We start from the raw sequence: 22,383 nt of genomic DNA, 5'->3' as shown, positions 1-22,383 counted from the left end.
AACTCCCATCGGTGCACGTGGGGGAAATTCATACTTCACATGGGGCTTGATTGATGGTCCAGTTTCCTCTCTATTGTTGGACCAAAAAGCCAGTACTGCCCTGCGGGATAGTTCCCTTGTATTATTGCACCAGTCCAAGTTGGTCTTTACTAATGATGCTGTTTTCTCTGGGATACACTGCATCAGAATGGCATTAAATTGGGTAGATGGCTGTCCATTATAGTTTGCCTGATCTCCAGCATATGTCTGACATGCTGCAGTAAAATGTTCCCAAAATTCCTGGGCTGTCTCTTTAGAAGTAGGTTTACATTCAAGAACCTTACTCATATCAACGGGTCTTTTCAAACTCTCCAAGAAGGCTGTCAACATAGTATTAACTTGTTGATTCAGATCATTATTTTGCTGACTTAAATCTTCATATGTAACAATAGGACCTCCTCCTCCTCCAGGAGCCAGCATTGCTGCCTTCCACTTTATACTCTCTTCAGGATTCAATATGGCATGACAGAGGGAAAAGAGATCTTGGGGTTATGCCCCGTACATGGTCTGAGTAGATTGTATATAATTTATGAATCCAACTGGATCTTTGTTTCTATCTGGGGTGTGATGGACTATTAGTAACGTCTCTTGGGGTTTCCATGGTGTTTAACTCTGCACAGTATCTGGTTGGCCTTGAACAGCTGCTCGGGGATTAGGGAGTACACAAAGAGGGTACATTCTAGCATCAGGGTTTTTCTCCCTCTTTGCTCGGGGGTCTGTTTTCACACATTCAGCTACCCCTCCTACTCCTTGCTCATTTCTGGTGGGAGGCTGGGCTTCGGGTGATTTCTCCGCACCACGGGGTGCTTGTGCCAGTTCCTGCGGTGGCAGAGCCTGGGATCCATGGGGGGGCATACAGGGGTGGTCTCACCCACAAGGAATCTTCCAATTCCTCATCCTCATCATTCTGCAAGAATTGAGTCATCATGCCTGTCAATGGGTCCCCAGGGTCATTATCAGTCTTATTACCTTTGGCCATTTTTTATAGTTAATTGGCGCTGTGCCTGGGCTTCATTATCTCTGCACTTCTTTGCTTGTTTGTCATACCGTTCACACTCGGCCTTTAACACCTCCCAGCCTCTGGGTGCACCCTCAGTACATAACTCAATCCCTCTTCTACATGCAATATCCCTCCAACTACTCTCTTTTGTCTTCTGCCACTCTTCATCTGACAATTGTCGATACTTTTTTCGATGTTCTGGGTGCAAATCACACATTTGATGCACCGGGGCCATGCTAATCTTCTCTGTATCGTTCCAATTTTAGTATATGCGCTGCCGATTTCCAGTTACCTTTTACAGGGTGATGACCTTAGAGCGTGGACCTATGATGTTGTGGCCATTACAGAGTCTTGGCTGTTGCAAGGGCAGGAATGGCTGCTAGATATTCCAGGGTTTAGATGTTTCAAAAGGGACAGAGACAGGTAAAAGAGGTGGGGGAGTGGCTTTGCTGATCAGGGACAGTGTCACAGCTGTAGAAAGGGAGGATGTCCTGGAGGGATTGTCCACTGAGTCAGTGTGGGTGGAAGTCGGAAACAGGAAGGGAGCGATCACTCTATTGGGAGTATTCTACAGACCCCTCCAATAACAGCAGAGACACTGAGGAGCAGATCGGGAGGCAGATTTTGGAGAAGTGCAAAAATAATAACATTGTTGTCATGGGTGATTTCAACTTCCCTCATATCGATTGGCACCTCCTTAGTGTAAAGGGGATAGATGGGGCAGAGTTTGTTAGGTGTGTCCAGGAAGGATTCCTGACACAGTATGTGGACAAGCCGACTAGAGGAGAGGCCATACTGGACCTGATACTAGGCAATGAACCTGATCAGTTTTCAGATCTCTTGGTAGGAGAGCATTTTGGAGACAGTGACCATAACTCCTTGACCTTTACCATAGCCTTGGAGAGGGATAGGAGCAGATGATACGGGAAAGTATTTAATTGGGGGAGGGGGAATTATGATGCTATTAGGCAGGAACTTGGGAGTGTAAATTGGGAACAGATGTTCTTGGGGAAGTGCACAATGGAAATGTGGAGGTTGTTTAGGGAGTACTTGCATGGGATTCTGGATAAGTTTGTCCCATTGAGCCAGGGTAAGGATGGTAGAGTGAAGGAACCATGGTTGACAAGAGATATACAACATCTCGTCAAAAGGAAGAAAGAAGCTTACCTAAGGTTTAGAAAGCAAGGATCAGACAGTGCCCTGGAGAGTTACAAGATAGCCAGAAGGGAGCTTAAGAATGGACTTAGGAGCCAGAAGGGGACATGAGAAGTCCTTGGTGAGTAAGATTAAGGAACACCCCAAGGTGTTCTATACATATGTGGAGAATAGGAGGATGACTGGAGTGAGGATAGGACCAATCAAGGTTAAGAGAGGAAACATGTGCCTGGAGTCAGAAGAGGTGGGGGAGGTCCTTTATGAATACTTTGCTTCAGTATTCACCAGTGAGAGAGACCTTGACGTTTGTGAGGATGGCGTACAAAAGGTTGAAACGCCAGGGCATGTCGACGTGAGGAAAGAGGATGTGCTGGAACGTTTGAAAAACATTAGGATAGATAAGTCACTGGGGCTGAGTGGGATATATTTAAGGTTATGGGAAGCAAGGAAAGAGATTGCTGTGCCTTTGGCGATGGTATTTGCGTCCTCACTGTCCACAGGAGTAGTGCCAGGTGATTGGAGGGTGGCAAATGTTGTTCCTTTGTTCAAGAAAGGGAGTAGGGACAACCCTGCGAATTACAGGCCAGTGACTCTTACTTCAGTGGTGGGCAAATTACGGAGAAGATTCTTAGAGACAGGATTTATGGGCATTTGGAGAAGCATATGCTGATTAGGGACAGTCAGCATAGCTTTCTGAGGGGCAGGTCATATCTCACAAGCATGATTGAATTCTTTGAGGATGTGACAAAGCAAATTGATGAAGGTAGAGCAGTGGATGTGGTGTACATGGATTTCAGTAAGGCATTTGATAAAGTTCCTCATGGAAGGCTCATTCAGAAAGTCAGGAGGCATGGGATCCAGGGAAACTTGACTGTGTGGATTCAGAATTGGTTCACTCATAGAAGTCAGAGGGTGGTTGTAAATGGAGCATATTCTGCCTGGAGGTCGGTGACCAGTGGTGTTCTGCAGGGATCTGTTCTTCGACCCCTGCTCTTTGTGATTTTTATAAATGACTTGGATGAGGATGTGGAAGAATGGGTTAGTAAGTTTGCTGATGACACAAAGGTTGGTGGTGTTGTGGATAGTGTAGAAGATTGCTGTAGGTTCCAACAGGACATTGATAGGATGCAGATCTGGGCTGAGAAGTGGCAGATGGAGTTCAACCTGGAAAAGTATGAAGTGATACACTTCGGGAGATCGAATTTGAAGGCAGAATACAAGGTTAATAGCAGGGCTCTTAGCAGTGTGGAGGAACAGAGGGATCTTGGGGTCCACATCCATAGATCCCTCAAGGTTGTCATGCAGGTTGATAGGGTTGTTAAGAAGGCATACGGTGTGTTGGCCTTCATTAGTCGGGGTACTGAGTTCAAGAGCTGCCAGGTAATGTTGCAGCTCTATGAAACTCTGGTTAGACCACACTTGGAGTATTGTGTTCAGTTCTGGTTGCCTCATTATAGGAAGGATGTGGAAGCCTTAGAGAGGGTGCAGAGGAGATTTACCAGGATGCTGCCTGGATTGGACAGCATGACTTATGAGGATAGGTTGAGCGAGCTAGGGCTTTTCTCTTTGTAGAGAAGGAGGATGAGAGGTGACTTGATAGAGGTCTACAAGATGATAAGAGACATAGACTGAGTGGACAGTCAGAGACTTTTTCCCAAGGTGAAAATGGCTCAAAGGAAGGGCCATAATTTTAAGGTGATTGGAGGAAGGTATGGGGGGGATGTCAGAGGCAAGTTTTTTTACACAGAGTGGTGGGTGCATGGAACACATTGCTGGCAGAGGTGGTGCAGGCAGATACATTACGGACGTTCAAGAGACTCTTAGATAGCCATATGAATGGTAGAAAAATGGAGGGCTATGTGGGAGGGAATATCTCAGAGCAGGATGAAACGTTGGCACAATATCGTGGGCCAAAGGGCCTGTACTGTGCTGTAATATTCTGTTCTATAACCTGTTGCATATTTGCTGAGGTTCATGCCAAACACTTAATCAGTTTGTTACTCATTCTGTTGAGATCTATGAGGCACACATTAAAACCATAAACTACTATTGAAAATCTGGCACACTCTTGGCTTCAGAAGATTCTGCATATCAAAATATTATGATCCAACCTACTGCATGTTGTAAAATGATTTAAGCAGACCCAGAATGGCCTGCAACTTGGCTTCAGCTTTGTCAACATGTATGTGTTCCTTGAACAGACACAACGTCATTCAGAACAAAGCAGTCTGCTTCATTGCCAGTCAATTTACAACCTTTAACATTCTCAATGTGGCTGCAGTTGATCTATCAATTTGCCAAGGTTACTTCAACAGCACCATCCATAGTCATAGAGATACAACACAGAGGCCCTTTGGCCCACTGTGTCTGTGCTGACCATCGAGCACCAACTTTACACTAATCCTACCCTAAGCCTATTATATTCCTCCCACATTCCCATCAACTCCTTCCGGATTCTACCACTTGTCTACACACTCAGGGCAATTTATGGTGGCCAATTAACCTACCAACCCTTATGTTTTTGGGATATGGGAAGAAACTGGAGCACCCAGACAAAACCCATGTGTTCACAAGGAGAACATGCAAACTCGGTGATTCAAAAAGCTGCTCATCACTATATCCTCAGAGGAAATTATCAAGAACAATAAGTGATGGTCTTGCCAATGACGACTGCAGAATTACTGCTGTGCTCCCCTGGGAACACTCCAGGTCTGACAACTGAAAGTCATTGGGCCTCTGGGAGTTTGCTACAAAGTTGATCACGGGCCTTCATGTACTTATCTGACCTTGAGTGCCCTGGGTTCATTAGAAGCCTGCAGCCTGTTGCATCAGGATCAGTTCATTGAAAAAGTTCCCAGCTGGCAGCATTCATGTTCTTGCTGTTGCCCGTCCATCAGTTAACCCAGATTGCTGCTGCTAATGCTGAGATAGTTCAGTCTGAAACTGTGCCTCCTCTGCTCAAAACTGCTTGAGGCAGCCCTGCAGAACAACGTAAGATCTCCACCACCACAAGGCAGCAGCTTACCACCTGCCATACTGCAGCCGCTGGAACGGCACTGTACACAAGCACTAGGGTAAACAAAGCCATGCTGAAAACAATCAGTAAAGGAATACAGAGGATCAGTAATTAGTGCTTGTGTGATATTTGAAATGCTTTGATGTATATATTTACTTTGGTCTGGAATGTTTACTTGGTGTGGCTTTTATTTTGGATTGTAGTCATGGACATGGCAACAGAGGGATGACAACAAGGAGTGTGAAAGGGGAATTGGAATGGGGAATGAGGTGTTGGTGAATGGGGAATTGGCTTTGTGGTAATTGGCAATATGGGCAGATTAGCTGGTCATGGATAGTCTTCCCACTCTTACCATCCCTTGCCTCCTCTTTGATGGATGCTCCTCATACAGTTGGTGGTAAGGCCTGAATCCTCAAAAGAGAAGGGTGGTACAACATACATATAAAAATGAGTTTTGATATGGTATTGAGTTCAGGCCCTATGCTTTAGACCATAAATGGTCTGCACCATCACATTCTATTTGGCACCATAGTTTGCAATGTAGGCATGATAGCCACATGGATTTGGTTGTGCACCAGGGAGTCAAGGGGTATGGGCTCAATGGATTGTCTTGTCACACAGTTATCACTTATTGATTTGTTGTGGAGGATCAATTATCAATGGCCCACCACACTGCTGCAAAATATATACATTATGACTGCCAACAGGATTTCATGGATTTTCTAGTGTATGGTCATAAACCTAATGGACATTCAGAGAACAAAACCCCTTCCTGTTTATGACAGATCTTGGTGCCCTCAAATGATAACTACTGTATGTCTCAGGGGTACCCTGTGAAATTGGAAAGTTGTCAGTCCTAGTAAAGCCACATGTTGCTCTGCCTGCAGCTCTTCTGAAACAGAGAACCACATGCACTCGGCTCCCCTGAAACAGGGGGTGTATATGACCTCCATTATGAAACAGTTAAAGATATTCTGCATCACTTTGTAGATATCTCCTGCTTTACCCTGGAGAAGCTCCCCATGGAGAAGGTTATATTCACTGTGACTATAACAATCACTGACAAAGCAGTCCTTGCACAGCTCCATGGATGCAACTGGGACAGAGCATATGGCACATTTCAGAGAAGGTCCAACTATGTGAACCACAAATATAGACATCACATTGTTTCTTGCTAAGGTGGATGCAAGTTAATAGTTGCCAGAGCTGCAGAGTTGCTAACAGCCCATCTCATTTTGTTATTATGTGCTTGGAAAACTGCACTCAAAGTGGCAGTAACTTGAAACCAAAGTATTTCACTTTGTTAACTGCAGACATTTAAGAGAAAATGAATTGTTTGAGAGAATTTTTGTGTTGGTGCTCCCAGTTCACCTGCTGGGAATCCTGATCTTTGCTAAGTTATGGCTCCAAAGATGCTGTTGGGTCTCCTATTTGACTATGAGCAAGAGCAGGATCCCTGGATGAATTCCTTCTTCTCTTTCCTGGAAACTTGAATTTCCCTCCTATATTCCTACCACTACCTCGGCTGGGATCAGCTAAAAAACCGAACAGGACCAAAGATAAAACCTGAGACCTTTCTAATTTGTATGACACTAGAGAGATTTATAGGTTTTTTTAGATATCAAGGGAAAAAATGGATATGGTTTAGTGCAGGGAAGTGGTGCAGCTTTGGTATTACCAAATGGGGGAACATGCACAGGAGCCAAGTGGCCTTCTCCTGCTTCTATTTCTCATGTCCTTGCGTATCACACATTAATCCCCTCCTTACTCCTGAGGAAGCTCAATTCGGCCAAACTTGCGAGTGAAAACCAGATTTGTTTGCTGGATGAAGGTTTTCAGCTTACGTCAATAACAAGATGCATCAATGTACAACTTGGCTGAAATTCACAGAATCCCAAGAGCTATCAAACACACAATAAATTGTCATGTAAGTACTTGTGAGAAGTCTCATTTACTGTTTACAATCAAAATTTTGATAAATAGATATTGCACGATGCAGACTTGAGTCTTTGGTTCAGCACATGGAACAGGAACAGGCCGTTTGTTCTATCAGATGTTAATGAATCTGAGAAATACCAGCATCACTTTGCACTTTTAATTCAGCTTATTTGAAGTCCATCAACCCCGAACAAGGCCAGTGGAGTAGTAAAGGACAGAGCTAGGGGCATCTTCAGGAAGTCTTGCATTCTTGGCTTCTTGAAGGACTAATGGAGCATTAACAGACTTTTCAGGTTTCAAAATACCTCATAATCAATAGACTACCTTTGAATTAATCGGTAGGTGAAAAGTAAGCCAGTTCCTTCAGATTGCAATGAATAAGTGATCAGATAATGTGCTTTTGTTAGTGTTGAAGCAAGAGCATTGACTAGGACATTATAAAAATGCTCAACAACACACAAAAAGCTGGAAGGGTACTGACCCCAAATGTCGACTGTCCATTTCCCTCCATAGATGCTGCCTGACCTGCTGAGTTCTGCCAGCTTTGTGTGGGTTCCCCTAGATTTCCAGCATCTGCACTCTCTTGTGTCTCCACTATAAAAACGCTCTTGTGTTTTTTTTCCAAATACTGCCTTTGGACCTTTCATATTCATCTACTGAGGGACAGTAAAGAAAATTGGCACCTCCAATAATGCAGCACTCCCAAAGGGACAGACAAAACAGTGCACTCACTTTGCTGTAGACCTTGAACCCAGGAACTAATTCAGATGCACCACTGCAAACTCAGTCCAGCTGAAACTTAAAGCTAACAGCCCAGCCTGATATGGGAGAAGCTTAGTAAAAATTTCCCTGTAATGCTTAATCAAGGGACTGAATCCATTATAAATGCGTAGTATGTGGTTTGTGGTTTTCGTGAACAAAATGACTTTTTTTTTGTTTCATATCTCCTAATATGCACGAACAGTGGAAAATAGTAGTAGATAATTCAGAGAATACTTTGGAATTAGTAGTAATACAGTAGTATAAAATATAGTAGTATAAAATAGTGATAAATACTTCAGAGAATACTTCAGAAAATAGTAGTAAATACTTCAGAGAATACTTCAGAAAATAGTAGTAAATACTTCAGAGCAAACAAACAAACAAAAGGTATAAAAAGGATAACAGAAGGTAAACAATTTACATTTCAATAAAATATATAAGAAATATGAATTAAATAAAACCACATACAAAGAAAGGTCTGGTGTTCTGCACAAGTGATTCCCAGCATTGGGGCCACCTCATCTGTATACACTGGGCAGGAGCCAATATCATTATCTTCCTACATAGCCAGCAGTGATTGGAATTGTCAGATCCTGTGTCCCATATAAGCACTAACACTTTCAGAGACCACAATGATCCAACAACTCTAGGTCCTAACCTAATTTCCATCACTTTGCCTGCAATATTGTTGGACTTTAACAGCAAATTGAACTGGAATGATCGTGTGTTGTTACCTATCACTTTGTTGCATCCATATTCTGAAAGTAATTGAGCAATTTGCAGCCATATTATAGTGGAGACACAAGAGGTTGCAGATGCGGGAAATCTATGGCAACACACACGAAGCTGATGGACTTCAGCGGGTCAGGCAGCATATTAGAATGAGTGAGGCACCTCCTGTTTTCCCCACTGCTAACCTTGTCCGCAGTAAACCCAAGAGGATATGTATGTATTCTGTATCTTCACAAGTAGCCCCTCATATTTTGCTCCCTTGATTCCATGCAAAACTTATTTCCCAATAGCAAGGGAAAGGAGGGTAGAGATTTGTGACATTGGACTTCTAACTGCTTTGCACAATTTAGCAATTTGATATGGATCTTCTTGATTCAATAAGTTTGCACTGTGCTCAGGTGAAAGCAAGGACAATAGTATTGTTACCTTGCCTTTGTTATTAAAGATATCAAAGGCATGAATAAAGGAAATGTAACTAGAAATAGTCATGTTTGTCATAAAGCTGAGTGGTGTATTAATTGGTGCATTAATACACTGGCACAAGGTAACACATGTAAAGCTGATCACTGATAATATTCAGAGTGCAATGATTTATTTTTAATATAATTTAACATATTTAATTATTAAAGAGTGCTAATCAGCTACCAACTGAATAGATTATATCAAGTTGACTGGGCAGTGATTTCCATCAATTAGAAGATTTAATACACCACACATTACAACCCATAATATGTCCATCTGTTGGCCTACCTGTGATAAATACAAAATATCAAAGCAGCAACATGCTTTCCATGTGTGAACTTAAAAAGATTGAACGTTTTTAACAGGGAACAAATATTGCATCTCTAGTTATAAAGCCTGTTCGAACAGACCAAGCATCATTTACCCATATTATGAAGGCAGAGTTCAAAAGGTGGGAAGACAAGCAAGTGAGAAGACTGCTGTAGAGTTTGTTTTGGAGTCAGTGGGTTAAGAGAGATTGACAGGAGGAAGAGAGGAACTGGCAGAGGAAGAGAGGAAGAGCTTATTTTGTTGAAAGAAGAAATGGAAATACTGCACTGGCTTATGTGAATAGAAAGCAAAAATTATTCTTCCACAAAGGCCAAACAGTCACGCAAAGCAGTCTCTGTCACAGAGAGAAGCTAAAGCAATCAACTTCCATATAAGGCAATAAAAATTTCAACTGCAATTTCCTCTTTGTTTACTGAAATAAATGGGAAATTGCCACAGGCTTTTCCAACTCGTGGAGGTGCTAGGAAAAGATGCAAAAGTGTTGGCTTTAATAGTACATTTTCTGTCAAATGAGGTCATTCTAATGATCTGGTTACAACCATAAGCATATCGAGCAACTATTGTTCTCATTATCGGTTTCAAGCTTTAGTAACATGAGAATGATTTGAAATACATAAATATATATTTGTAAGTTTATATTCATGACTACAGGACCTCCTCATTTGCTTTGTAGTCATTTTTGTTTAAATATAATTCTGAAGTGCAGGTCTTTGGTACTACAGCTAAGGTGTTGTCTGATCCTTTTGCCCTTGTTATATTCAGCACTGCCAGCTATTTCTTGATATTATGTGGAGTGAATAGATTGGCTGGAGACTGGCTTCTGTGATAGTGCAAATCTCAGGAGGACACAGTGATTGATCATCTATCTGGAATTTCTAGTTGAACGTGGATACAAATGCATTAGCCTTGCCTTTCGCACTCACATTCTGGGTTCTGTTATCTTTGAGGATGGGGATGTTCCTGGAATCTCTTCATCCCATTAGCTGTTTAACTGTGCACCACCATTCACAACTAGATGTGGTAAGACTGAACAGATCTCAAAACAAGCTGAATTACTTAATTCTGTCCACAGCATGCTGCTTTTACTCATTAGCATGTTGTCCCATGTTGCAGCTTCACTAAACTGGCACCGCATCAGTTTCAGGTACACCTGGCCTGCCCCTAGCGTGCCCTTCTGCACTCGTCATTGAACCAGGGTTGAACCCCTGACTTGATCATAATAGCAGAATGAGTGATACGCCAGGCAATGAGGTTACAGATTGCAGTAGGTTGCATTTCTACTGCTGCTGATGGTCCACAGGGCCTCATAGATGTCCAGTTTTCAGCTACCAATTCTCAGGAGGAAAGGGAGATGGAGTTGAATTTATTGTCATATGCACAAGTACGGTGAGGTACAGGTACAGTAAAAAAAAACTTGCTTTCAGCAGCATCACAGGCACACACATTCAGACTGTACACAGAACATAAGTCATACAAGAAAGTGAAGAAAAAAGACAAGACATTAGTGCAAAAAAAAAAACCACGATCAGAAACAAAGTCCACAGTAGTGCACAGAGGTGGTCCATAATGTTCTGTTGCTGAGGTAGGATTAGGGTTGTGCAGGTTGGTTCGAGAACCTGATGGTTGTAGGAAAGAGGATAAGGTCTTGCAGTTGGTCACTCACTACATGCCGCAGACCTAGTTAGCAGTTATGTCCTTCAGGACCTGAGTGGCTCAGTTAACAGTTGTGCTACCATTTATCTTGGATGTTGATGACCCCACCCAGAGTACATCCAGCGATGACATTGCTGAAGCCGCTAATCATGCATCTTCAACCAAGTGTGCTGGTCAGAAGACATGAAGAATGACATTAGGTTTCCAGCTAAAGCTTTTACAGTGGCAGTCTGACCACTTAGAGTGTTTCGACAGGCACAGCAAGCTCCCCTGTGAGGAGCTACTGCTAAGCCTGGAGTTGCCACTCGCTCTTCCATTGATTGTGTGCATTAAAACGTCTTGCACAAAACCCCAACACATGTGGTTTGCCACATCCTCTACCCTGTTTGCCAGGTGTCAGAAGCTGCAAGGTGCACTCAGCAATGACTCTAACGATCCATCGTTGTCAGACTGCAGCCGAGATACTGAGTGGGTGTAGCAGCGGGTCTCTTTGGTAGTTGGCTCCCCCCTGCAGACCAGTCACAGCTGAGACCTAACAGGCCTTGCAGGTCTGCTTCAACTGATGTGTGCTGCCCAGTACTCTATTCCGGAAGCTGTGACAAGTCATACTGACAGTGTTGTGTGTGAAGGGGGAGATTGGACTGTTATGATTAGAATTGGGGTGGGTGGCACAGTGGCAGAGTCAGTTGAAAGCAGCAGCATAACAGAGGACTCCCTGATCTACGGGCTGTTCCTAGGGATGCATACCGAGACAAACATCAAGTGCTGCTGGATGATCATCAGCTCGGTGAAGGACGCATTCTAATCTGCCCGAAACTTGTTGGTCTTCCGGTGCAAGGCAATATCCATAAGGGAATGCTGCCGACTGGTGCATTTGAAGCTGCAGGAGTATATGCCAAGGGACGTACTGAAGCTTGGTGCTTTGTGGGGAAGGGCTGCAGTCGAGAGTCCTGCCACCATCATACACTGTCAGGCTGGCTGTTGTGTAACAGCCCTGCAAGCACTTGATGGGTGGCCACAAAGAGGCCACATGAGTGGAAGTTGTGCTTTGTGCACAGAATGCATTGTTTTGATGATACTATGAATGTAAAGAAAGATGTACTGTTTGTATTGTATTTCCTGCATAAATTTTTATGAAAAAATTTTTTTAAATAAATAAAAGTAGAGCCAATGCCTCACAGCTCTAGAGACCCGGGTTCAATCCTGACTTCGGGTGCTGTCAGTGTGGAGTTTGCATATTTTTCCTTGTGACCACATGGTTTTCCTCTGGAAGCTCAGGTTTTCTCCCACATCCCAAAGACGTGCAGGTTGATAGGTTAATTGGGTGCTGCTAATTGTTCCTAGTGTGCACTTGAATAGTGGAATCTGGGAGTCGATGGGAACGTGGGGAGAATAAAATGAGATCAATGTAGGCTTAGCGGAAAGGGATCGTTGATGGTCGATGTGGTCTTAGTGGGCTGGGAGGTCTCCCATGCTATGTGATTCTGTGACCACGTTGGAGGATCTGGTGGTAGGGGTTTGGAGCAGGGAAGGGGTGGAGTGGGAGGGGGTGGTGGCGAGCAATTAAGTCTCTGTGAAGGATGGTCAAGGTGCAGGTAAGAGATAGCTAGAGTCTGTCTTGATGGGTGGTTGGGGGTGTGAGGAAGGACATTTGGGACCTGCTGTGATAAGGAAGGGAGGGGAAGATCAGCAGGCTTGGGTGACGGCGAGCCATTGGGTGGGGTTGGTGGGATGGGTAGTGATAGAAGAGGGTTAGTGCAGTGGGGTTCGAGGGCAACATATGTAACTTAAGGAAGGGATTTACCCGAGAGGATCACAATCTGGTGTTGTGCCGGGAAGGGCTTGTCCTGGGTGTCTCCAATGATGGTCGGTATTCCTTGGAGTTTGGAGGAATTAGGGGCATCTTATTCAAAACAGATAAAACCCAAAGGAGGCTTGACGTGGTGGCCGTTGATATGTTTCACCAGTGGGAAAGTCACAAACAAGGGACATTGCTGCAAAATAATGGGCTGGTCATTTAAAACAGAGGAGCATAGAAATTTCTTCTCTGAGGGCAGTGGGTCTCTGGAATTCTCTGCCCCACAGGGTGGTGGAGGCTAGATCATTAGATGTACTTAAGGTGGAGATAGATACATATTTGAAAGATCGAGGAATTGAGGGTAATTAGTTTAGAGATTGGAGTTTCCCAATATTTAACCCTGTAGCCACTGAGATTATTGTTTATAGTGCTCCGACTGTTGAAGTACTGAAGCAGTGAAGGAGTGAAGCTGGATGACTTCTGTTTATTATATGATTGCGGCAGCTCCTCCAACTCTGCTAAATCCAATATATCTCCTGCGGTACAATGGATTATCTCCCATATGTCTGTTTTGGCTTACATCCTCGCCTTCTGCCTGTTCCTCAGGTTCATCCTCAACCTTGGAAGAATGAAGAGCAGGGACCACCCTTACCGTGTCATCCTCTTCCTCTGCTTTCCCTAATCCTGATCACCATTATTGCCTTCGGATAGGCATGTTTCTCGACTCATCTTGAGGTGGGTCTTGATGTATCTATCGTGGAGAATCGATCTAACAACACAATTTCAAGAAAAGATGAGTTGACAAGTATTTTCTACTGACCCATTTGGGTACTACATGTATATTTTTTGACATGGGTAACCTTCTATATAATATGGTTCTTAAGACTTTATATATTGTACTTTGTTAATATATTGTTCACTGCTAATGATGGCGTCATACCCTCATGGTTTACCCCTTTGACATTTATATTCAAACCGACATGTCTTACTATATCATGTGTTTTATCCTTTACTATCGTAAAAGACTTACCAGAAGAAGAAAGATGGCTACTCCTAGGGAATGCTATACTCCTGATAATCCTTTTGCCCATTCTGTTACAACTTCTTCAAAAATAATGATATGACCCCAAGGCCTCTCAGGCCTCCAAAGCATTATATTGTCACAAAGTAGAATTATTTAGATGTATTTTGGTACTATTTAGGTGTAGGTGTATATTGTGTATGTGGTACTCCTACAATGCAACAAGTAGGATCACTAAGCCTACCGATACTACCATTTATGTTATACTTAATGTTACAAGAACAATCTGCATACTCAGTTGATAAAATTCCATTGTCTGACAGAACAGAGTGGACAATCTTTGCGCAGTTAAAGTTTTCTAGCGAAACAGAAAGTTAGGAAGATGAATCACTTCCTCCAAATCAGGCCCAGTCCCAAATAAGGTAAAGGGGGGAGACCTAGACATATATATTTAGAATCAAGAATCACCAAAATGGGAAGAAACTTATGTGAATTGTCTGGTTGGGATCAGAATGTCTCAACACGGCACCCAGTTGAGTTTTCACTCCAATGGGAGGAACTTGAACTTAACCTACACACTCTGAAGCTTTATTCTGGTCATCTGGAATGGGATGTCCAACCAGAATCCACAACAGAAGGATTATACCCCTCCTTACATCAGTACACATACAAGAGAAGTCTATAACTGTTTTTCCTCAGATTTATACTGTCAAGTGATATAACTAATGAGTTTTACTTCTCCTCAACTAAAACACAAGGTTACAAATCTTTAGGCAGAAGAAGATAGCAATACACAACCTAATGAAACAAGAATCAGTGGTTTTGCTGACAGGACCTATTTCCAGAAAATTCAAATAAAATAAATCTTGTGTAATGTCCAAGGAAAATATGAAAAATCATGTGAATAGGAATGGACTACCTTCATTTTAACATAAGGCATCACCAGCTGACAAGATGAAGTAATGATACACAAGGACACTGAGCAAAGCTTGAATTATTTCAAAGTTGAAACAAGCAAGACTGTTTATGATGATGAAGAAGAAGAAACATTAAAGATGGACTAAAATGGGTTAGGAAGTTGTGGGCATGCTATGTTGGCACTGGAAGCATGGCGACACTTGCGGGCTACCCCCCAGAACACTCTATGCAAAAGATGTTTTTTACTATGTGTTTTGATGTACCTGTGACTAATAAAGATGTCATATCATATCATAATCATGTTTGTGTTGTTATGCATTTATGAAATGAATGATGATTAAAACTCTTCTAAAGTTTAGAGATATGTGCAGCTGAGATTAAGGAAGTGAATACTCAGATAATTCATGATGACACAAGAACCCTTCTATCGGGAGGTAATCCATGAGCCCCTTGAGGACGCGATCAAAGAAAAGCTCCTCTAGTACTGGTAGCTTACTGAAACAATTGGTGGAATGAGAGTCTGCTCCCAAGTGGAATCCTGGAAGGAGACTGATCGCAAAATTACTTTCAGCAAGGACTAGCTGGGCTAGAAATCTTTGCTTAGCAAGAGGGGTGTGTGATGGATATTCACTGTTCAGGCCCAGGATGCTTATTGCTAACCTCAGCTTTTTAGCAATTCTCTGTCACTGTGATGCCTCTTTCAGCAAACTATATATTTGTACTGCTAGGTCCCTCTGTTTCACAACACTCTCTAGGGCCCTACCATTCACTGTGTAAGTCCTAACCTGGTTTGATTTCCCAAAATGCAACACCTCACACTTATCTGAATTGAAAGCCAGTTGCCAATCCTTGGTCCACTTACCCAACTGATCAAGATCCCCCTGTAATTTTTGATAACTTCATTGTCCACCTATCTTAGTATCATCTGCAAACTTACTAATCATGCCTTGTGCATTCTTATCCGAGTCATTTATATAGACCAGGCGCATTCTCGGACCTTGTGGGAAGCTAGAGAAGAAATTGTGAAGCCCTTGCATAGATCTTTGCTTCACCTCTGGCCACAGGTGAGGTTCCAGAGGACTGGAGAGTGGCTAATGTGGGACCATTGTTTAAAAAGGGTAGCAAAAACAAGCCAGGAAACTATAGGCTGGTGAGTCTGACATCAGTGATGGGTAAATTGCCGGATGGGATTCTGAGGGACAGGATCTACCAACATTTGGAGATGGGGTCTGATTCAGGACAGTCAGCCACAGGGGTCAGTGCTGGGACCTTTGTTGTTTGTAATTTATATAAACGATTTCAATGTCAATGCACAAGGCATGGTTAGTAAGTTTGCGGATGATACTAAAATAGCTGATGTTGTAGGCAGTGTAGAAGGTTATGAAAAATTACAGGGAGATCTTGATCAGCTAAGTATGCGGGTTGAGGATTGGCAAATGACTTTCATTCCAGATAAATGTGAGGTACTGGGAGATCAAAACGGGGTAGAATTTCTACAGTGAATGGTGGGGCCCTGAGAGTGTTATGGAACAGAGGGACCTAGTACTGCAAGTGCATATTTCACTGAAAGTGATGTCACAGGTAGATAGGATAGTGAAGAAGACATTTGGCACACTGGCCTTTATTGGTTGGGACATTGCGTATAGGAGTTGGGAAGTTATGATGCAGTTACGTAAGATGTTGGTGAGGCCTCACTTGGACTATTGTGTACAGTTTTGGTCACCCTGTTATAGGAAATATGTTATTAGACTAGAAAGAGTGCAGAAAAGATTTACCAGGATTTTGCCTGGACTTGGTCTCACCAATGTAGAGGAGGCCACACTTGGAGAACCGAATGCAGTAGATGATATTAAGGGAGATGCAGGTGAATCTCTGTCTCATCTGAAAGGACTGTTTGTGTCCCTGGATGGAGGTGTTGGAGGTGGTGTAGGGGCAGGTGTTACACCTATGGCAGGGGCAGTGGAAAGTTCATGGGGGGGGGGAGTGGGACAAGTGGGTGGGGGGGGAGGAGTGAACTAGGGAGTTGCAAAGAGAGCAGTCCCTGAGAAAGGCAGAAAGGGGTGGGAAGGGGAAGATATATTTGGTGGTGGGGTCCTGTTGGAGATGGCAGAAGTGGCGGAGAATGGTGTTGGATACGTAAGCTGGTTGGATGAAATTTGAAGACAAGGGGGACCTTATCCTTTTTAGGTCTGGGAGGGGTAGGGGTGAGAGCAGAGATGCAGGAAGTGGCAGTGATACGGGTGTGAGCTCTCTCAACCACAGTGGGGGGGGGTGGGGTGGGGGGGGGGAGCCACAGTTAGAAAAGAAATTGGACGTCTCGGATGTCCTGGAGTGGAAAGCCTTATCATGGGTACAGATGCGGCAGAGACAGAGAAATTGAGAAAAAGGGAAGGCGTCCTTGCAAGAGACAGGGTGGGAGGAGCCCAGACATTTACCAGGAAGGATAGTAATGTTGGTGTCCAGGAAATGAAGCTTGTAGTGGGAACTAGAAACCACAGCTTTATCGCTAGTATTTAGTTGGAGGAAATTTGTGCTCACCCAGTAGAGGATGTCAGTTAAGCACTCCAACACTTCACATACAGTGCAGAGATCAAGAGAGATGATGGGGGTGTAGACCTAAGTGCCATCAACCCACATGTGAAAAATGTTACTGTATTTTTAGATATCAATAATGGGTGGATACCTAGGGATGCACTAAAGTATGAGATGAGGAGGAAGAGTAGAAAGGATTACAGATGAATACCTGAATATGACTGGATAAATCAGAAGCTAAAACAAGCTGGAAGTTGCTTATTGGATCAATTATGTCAACCTGATCAGTTAAGGCAAACAAAGAGGGCTAGCTTATTATCATATTCACAAAGGATACCACTTGTGACTTTGAAATGTGTATTCTCAGTGCTTTGGATGCACTAGCTATGGATTCCAAAGACTTCCATTCTTGTTCCTCCTTACTAGTGGTCTGTGAAGCATTCATTGTACTGAGTAATTGCTTCTCGGTAGACAGCTATGCACTGTTGCTTTCCAAATAGAGGTGATCTGGTGCCAGATTAGAAGCTCAATTCTTGTCCTTGGAATGGGTTGTCTGCTGGTGATCCTGTCAAAACTCTTGAAAGGGAGGAAACTATCAAAAAAGAGATCTCAGAACATTGAAGGGTTCATTTGCCCTTATTAAGCAATAGCTAAGGTCCTGACAAACCTGTATCAGTGCGTATGGGAGAATAAAGAAAACATTGTTAACATCAAGTGCTGTGTTCGGACATGATCTCCTGCGTTCTAGAATCTGACTTCCTCCAAGGACTCTCATCCCTGAATTTGCAGTACCTATCTCTCAAATGGTGTGAAGTCACAGGTGGAAGTTTCCCTTTGCAGACCCTTCCATTAACTCCTGTGCACCATGTTTGTAAAAAGTGATATATAAACCATTTTGTTAATGCAGGAGAAACCATTGTAGCCCACCTCTTAATTCCCAGTTTCCCTACAATGGAATGTCCGCACATGCATCAATGTTGATGGATTTGAAAATACATTGAGAGTCTAGGAGGAACATGGACTGTGAAGCACATTGGAAATGGGTAGATTTGGTGATACAAAAAGTACAGAGTGTCAGAGGAACATGGAAAATTATACATTTGTTTTCTTCAACAAATGACTCTATCCCAGCAATCAAACAATGTCTCCGTTACCTTATCATCCTGATGTCTCAATGGCAATGCAACATGATGCTGCATTTATATTATACAGTTGAAATAATTGTTAGAGATTAAACATGACACTGGTGCCCACTCATGATTAATTAGAGCAGGTAAATGAGATTCAGAAACATAAAACTTGTTAAGGCACTCAGTGCTAAAATTGACCTCTGATGAAAGCTTGTATTACAGCCATTTGGTCGATCCACTAATGAGTATCACCAAAGGCAAAAGAAGAGCCTTCTTTTGTTCTTCTGAAAACTCAATTAAAGGCAATGGACTTTCAACATCATTTCATTTGGTGCTGTAGTTACATAATTAGACAATGGTTCTTCTTCTCAAATTCAAATTGCAATTGGCTTAGAAGCATATTTTCACTGTTTCCTAAAATAAAATTTTTAAATTATTAATCTTGAATGATGAAATTACTTCCAGCAGAGAGAAAATAACATAAATAAAAATCAATTTATTACTTCTTAATGCACTCTCAGGAATGCGTTCCTCTGAGTAATATCAATAAGGTCAGATCTTCTCTGAGTAATTTAAACTGTACTTAGATACTTGGACATAGCATTAAACTTGATCAGTGTCAATTGGGCAAATGTAAGTCAAATGACAAGCACAAGGAGCGAATAAACAGATGACTAATATGCAAAGGGTTTGACAGACATGGAAGACAATTTTACAGTCAATATAATGTTTCAAACCTACATCACGTGGATTGCTAAGTATAGACAGTACACCTTACTCAAATCAAAGAGTAAAATCAAACTGAATGAAGATAAATTGGCAATTGATCTAGAAAAAGGAATTTTTATTAAAATAGCAAGACAGTGTGATATGGGAACACAATGCCAAAAGGTAGTGTAAGCAGACTCCATAGTATCATTAATGTGAGTTAGATATATGATGGGAGTCCTCAGCACCTTACCTTACTCCCTGTACACTCATGACTGTGTGGCCAAATTCTGCTCTAACTCCATCTACGAGTTCGAAGATGACACCACCGTAGTGGACTGGATCTCAAACAACAATGAGACGGAGTACAGGAAGGAGATAGAGAGCATAGTGGCATGGTGTCTAGACATCAACCTCTCCCTCAAAGTCAGCAAAGCATTGACTTCAGGAAGTGGGGTGTTTCAATGGTGCTGACGTGGAGATGGTCAAGCTCCTAGGTGTAAATATCACCATTAGCTTGTCCTATCTAACCACGTAGACGCTATGGCCAAGAAAGCACACCTGTGCCTCTACTTCCTCAGAAGGCTAAGGAACTTCGCATGTCCCCATTGACCCTCACTAATGTTTATAGATGCACCATAGAAACCATCCTATCCAGATGCATCACAGTTTGGTACGGCAGCTATTCCGCCCTAGGCCGCAAGAAATTGCAGAGAGTTGTGAACACAGCCCAGTCCATCATGAGAATCAGCCTTCCCTCCACTGACTCTGTCTACACTTCCCACTGCCTCAGGAAAGCAGCCAAAATAATTAAAGACCCCTCTTACCCTGGTCATTCTCTCTTCCCCCCCCCCCCCCCCTTCCATTGGGTAGAAGATATAAAAGCTTGAAAATATGTACCAGCAGGCTCAGGGTCAGCTTCTGTCCTGCTGTTATAAGACTCTTGAACGGAATTCTTGTATAATAAAGATGACCTCTTGATCTCTCAATCTACCACATCATGGCCCTTGCACCTTACTTGTCTACCTGCACTGCACTTTCTCTGTAACTGTAACACTATGTTCTGCATTCTGCTTTGTTTTCCCATTGGTACAACCTCGATGTACTTACTTTTTTAAATGATTTCTCTGAATGGCATGCAAAACAAAGCTTTTCACTGTATCTTGGTACATGTGACAATAATAAACCAATTACCAATTATACTTGAAAAAACATTTTCAGAGCTGTGGGGAAAGAGTAAGGTGATGGATTGATTTTGACAGCTTTTTCAGAGCACTGATATGGGTTAAATAACTTTCTTCTCTCTAGTATGACTCTAGTATGGCGAAGTTAGTATCATGACAAACATTACAAGGGTCCAGGCTGTATTAGATACAGCCCACTGTCTGGACTCTCTATCCATGGTCTCCACTCACAGTTACCAAGATCAGAAATGTTAGTTTGATCAAACTGACTCTTTGCACCCGTGAGTCATCTGACAAGATGTAGCAAGTCAGCCTCAAACTGAGTATTCTTGAGGCTTTGTGTCTGGAGCAAAAATAATTTTTAAAATATATTTTGAAGAAATTAATTAAGTAAGTTAAAACTCTACAAAATAATTAAAATATCAAAATAAAACGACTTGAATAAATCACAGAAACACAAGAGATTCTGCAGATGCTGGAATCTGGAGCAACACACAAAATGCTGGAGGAACTCAGCAGGTCAGGCAGCATCTAAATTAACTTCCACAGCTACCCTACAGGATCCTAAGTAGGATTTGAACTTCAGGCTCTCTGAGTTCCTCCAGCATTTTGTGTGTGTTGAATAAATCACGCTACTTAGTTTTTTTGTCCTAGTCACCAAGCTAGGAATCCCTATACAAATAAACAGGGCCCCTGATCCTACAACAGTTCTAACTAGTTCAGGATCGCAGAAGCAAATTGCCCAGAGTAATACTGGGAGATACCAGCAATACTGGACTCCGCTACAAGTCTCCACGTGGAATTGCCAGCCAGAGCATACACAATCCAGCCCTAACTGCCTTCTTGCAAGGCTGTATTTAAAGCAAGCAACATACAACCAAAATACCAACTTTCTCTAGTTCAAATTGAAATGCATTTTAGCCATCTCTTCCTGTCTAAACATTACAGCAATCATTTGTTAGATTTTCCTCTCTTTGAATGAAGTTTCTTTTGCACAGTTCCAAACATTCAACGCCAGAGAGTTTGTGGCAGGTGTTTTAAGTCTTGGGCCCCAGAGATTGGCATGAATGAAGGGCAGAAGGGATGGATTGAAATATTCTTTCTTTTGTTGTGTAGGGCAACATAATTGGTCCTCTGGCCCAATTGCTTGTCCTCCACTGCTGTTCCCTTGATCCTCTCCTACACTACTTCCTCATCCTATTGACATATCCATTGACTCCCTTCTCTCTCATGTACTCACCTAATTTCTCCTTAAATGCCTCCTAAGTATTCAACTCAATCATTCTAATGTGGTTTCAAGTTCCATATTTTTGGAAGAAATGTATTTCTCTTGAATTTCTTCATTGGATCTACTGTGTTACTCCCCAGTTCAATCTTTCTGAGGCAGGGACATGTTCCTATTTCCACTTGGCATTACTCCAAAGCAGCTTGGCTGAGTTTGGGAACTTAGTGTTTAGAATCCTGGTTGTTGATGTATTCCCTGTATCTGAATGCAGACCAAGGAGCACTGCATGTGCAGGAAGAGTTGCAAAGTGTGACAATTTGTACTCCAGTAAATGAGTACTCCAATTCAGAATGGTTGGAGTCAACACTATGGTGAGCCACTGCAACTGATCTTACAGCCATTGTTTGCATCTGTCCTCCAGCCAATACATTATTTTTAAGAAATCCACCTGATTTTAATCAAGGAACATTGCTGGAGTTTTAATCAAATGTTCGGTTTCCTGAGATTCATTATAAATAAATTGTTTTGTCTCCTGATGTTTATTGACCAGATGGGTTGACTCGATTCACGTCACCTAGTCAATATTTCCAGAATTTTCTGTTTGTATTTCATGTTAGCTTTAGTGATTTGAACAGACTCCTCTGATAAATTTGATTTCTCTTTTAAATATGACGTTTGTTGTGTGTCTTGCTGTGTGTTTCATTTAACTCAGCACCAACCGAACAGTATTTCACTCGTGGTGTCCCAAAGGAGTAACCAGACACTGAAAATGTACACCAG

General features: G+C 42.5%; 1 pseudogene; it reads right to left on the bottom strand.

Moving 5' to 3' along the window:
- Window positions 1–1,220: 1,220 nt before the first annotated feature.
- Window positions 1,221–1,317, bottom strand: LOC127567586 (uncharacterized; annotated as a pseudogene).
- Between the last annotated feature and the right edge of the window lie 21,066 nt (window positions 1,318–22,383).

Source organism: Pristis pectinata, chromosome 2 (assembly GCF_009764475.1).
Source record: "Pristis pectinata isolate sPriPec2 chromosome 2, sPriPec2.1.pri, whole genome shotgun sequence".
NCBI classification, from domain to species: domain Eukaryota; kingdom Metazoa; phylum Chordata; class Chondrichthyes; order Rhinopristiformes; family Pristidae; genus Pristis; species Pristis pectinata.
The sequence above is the reverse complement of the archived record's forward strand: the minus strand, read 5'-3'. Positions and strand labels throughout refer to the sequence as shown.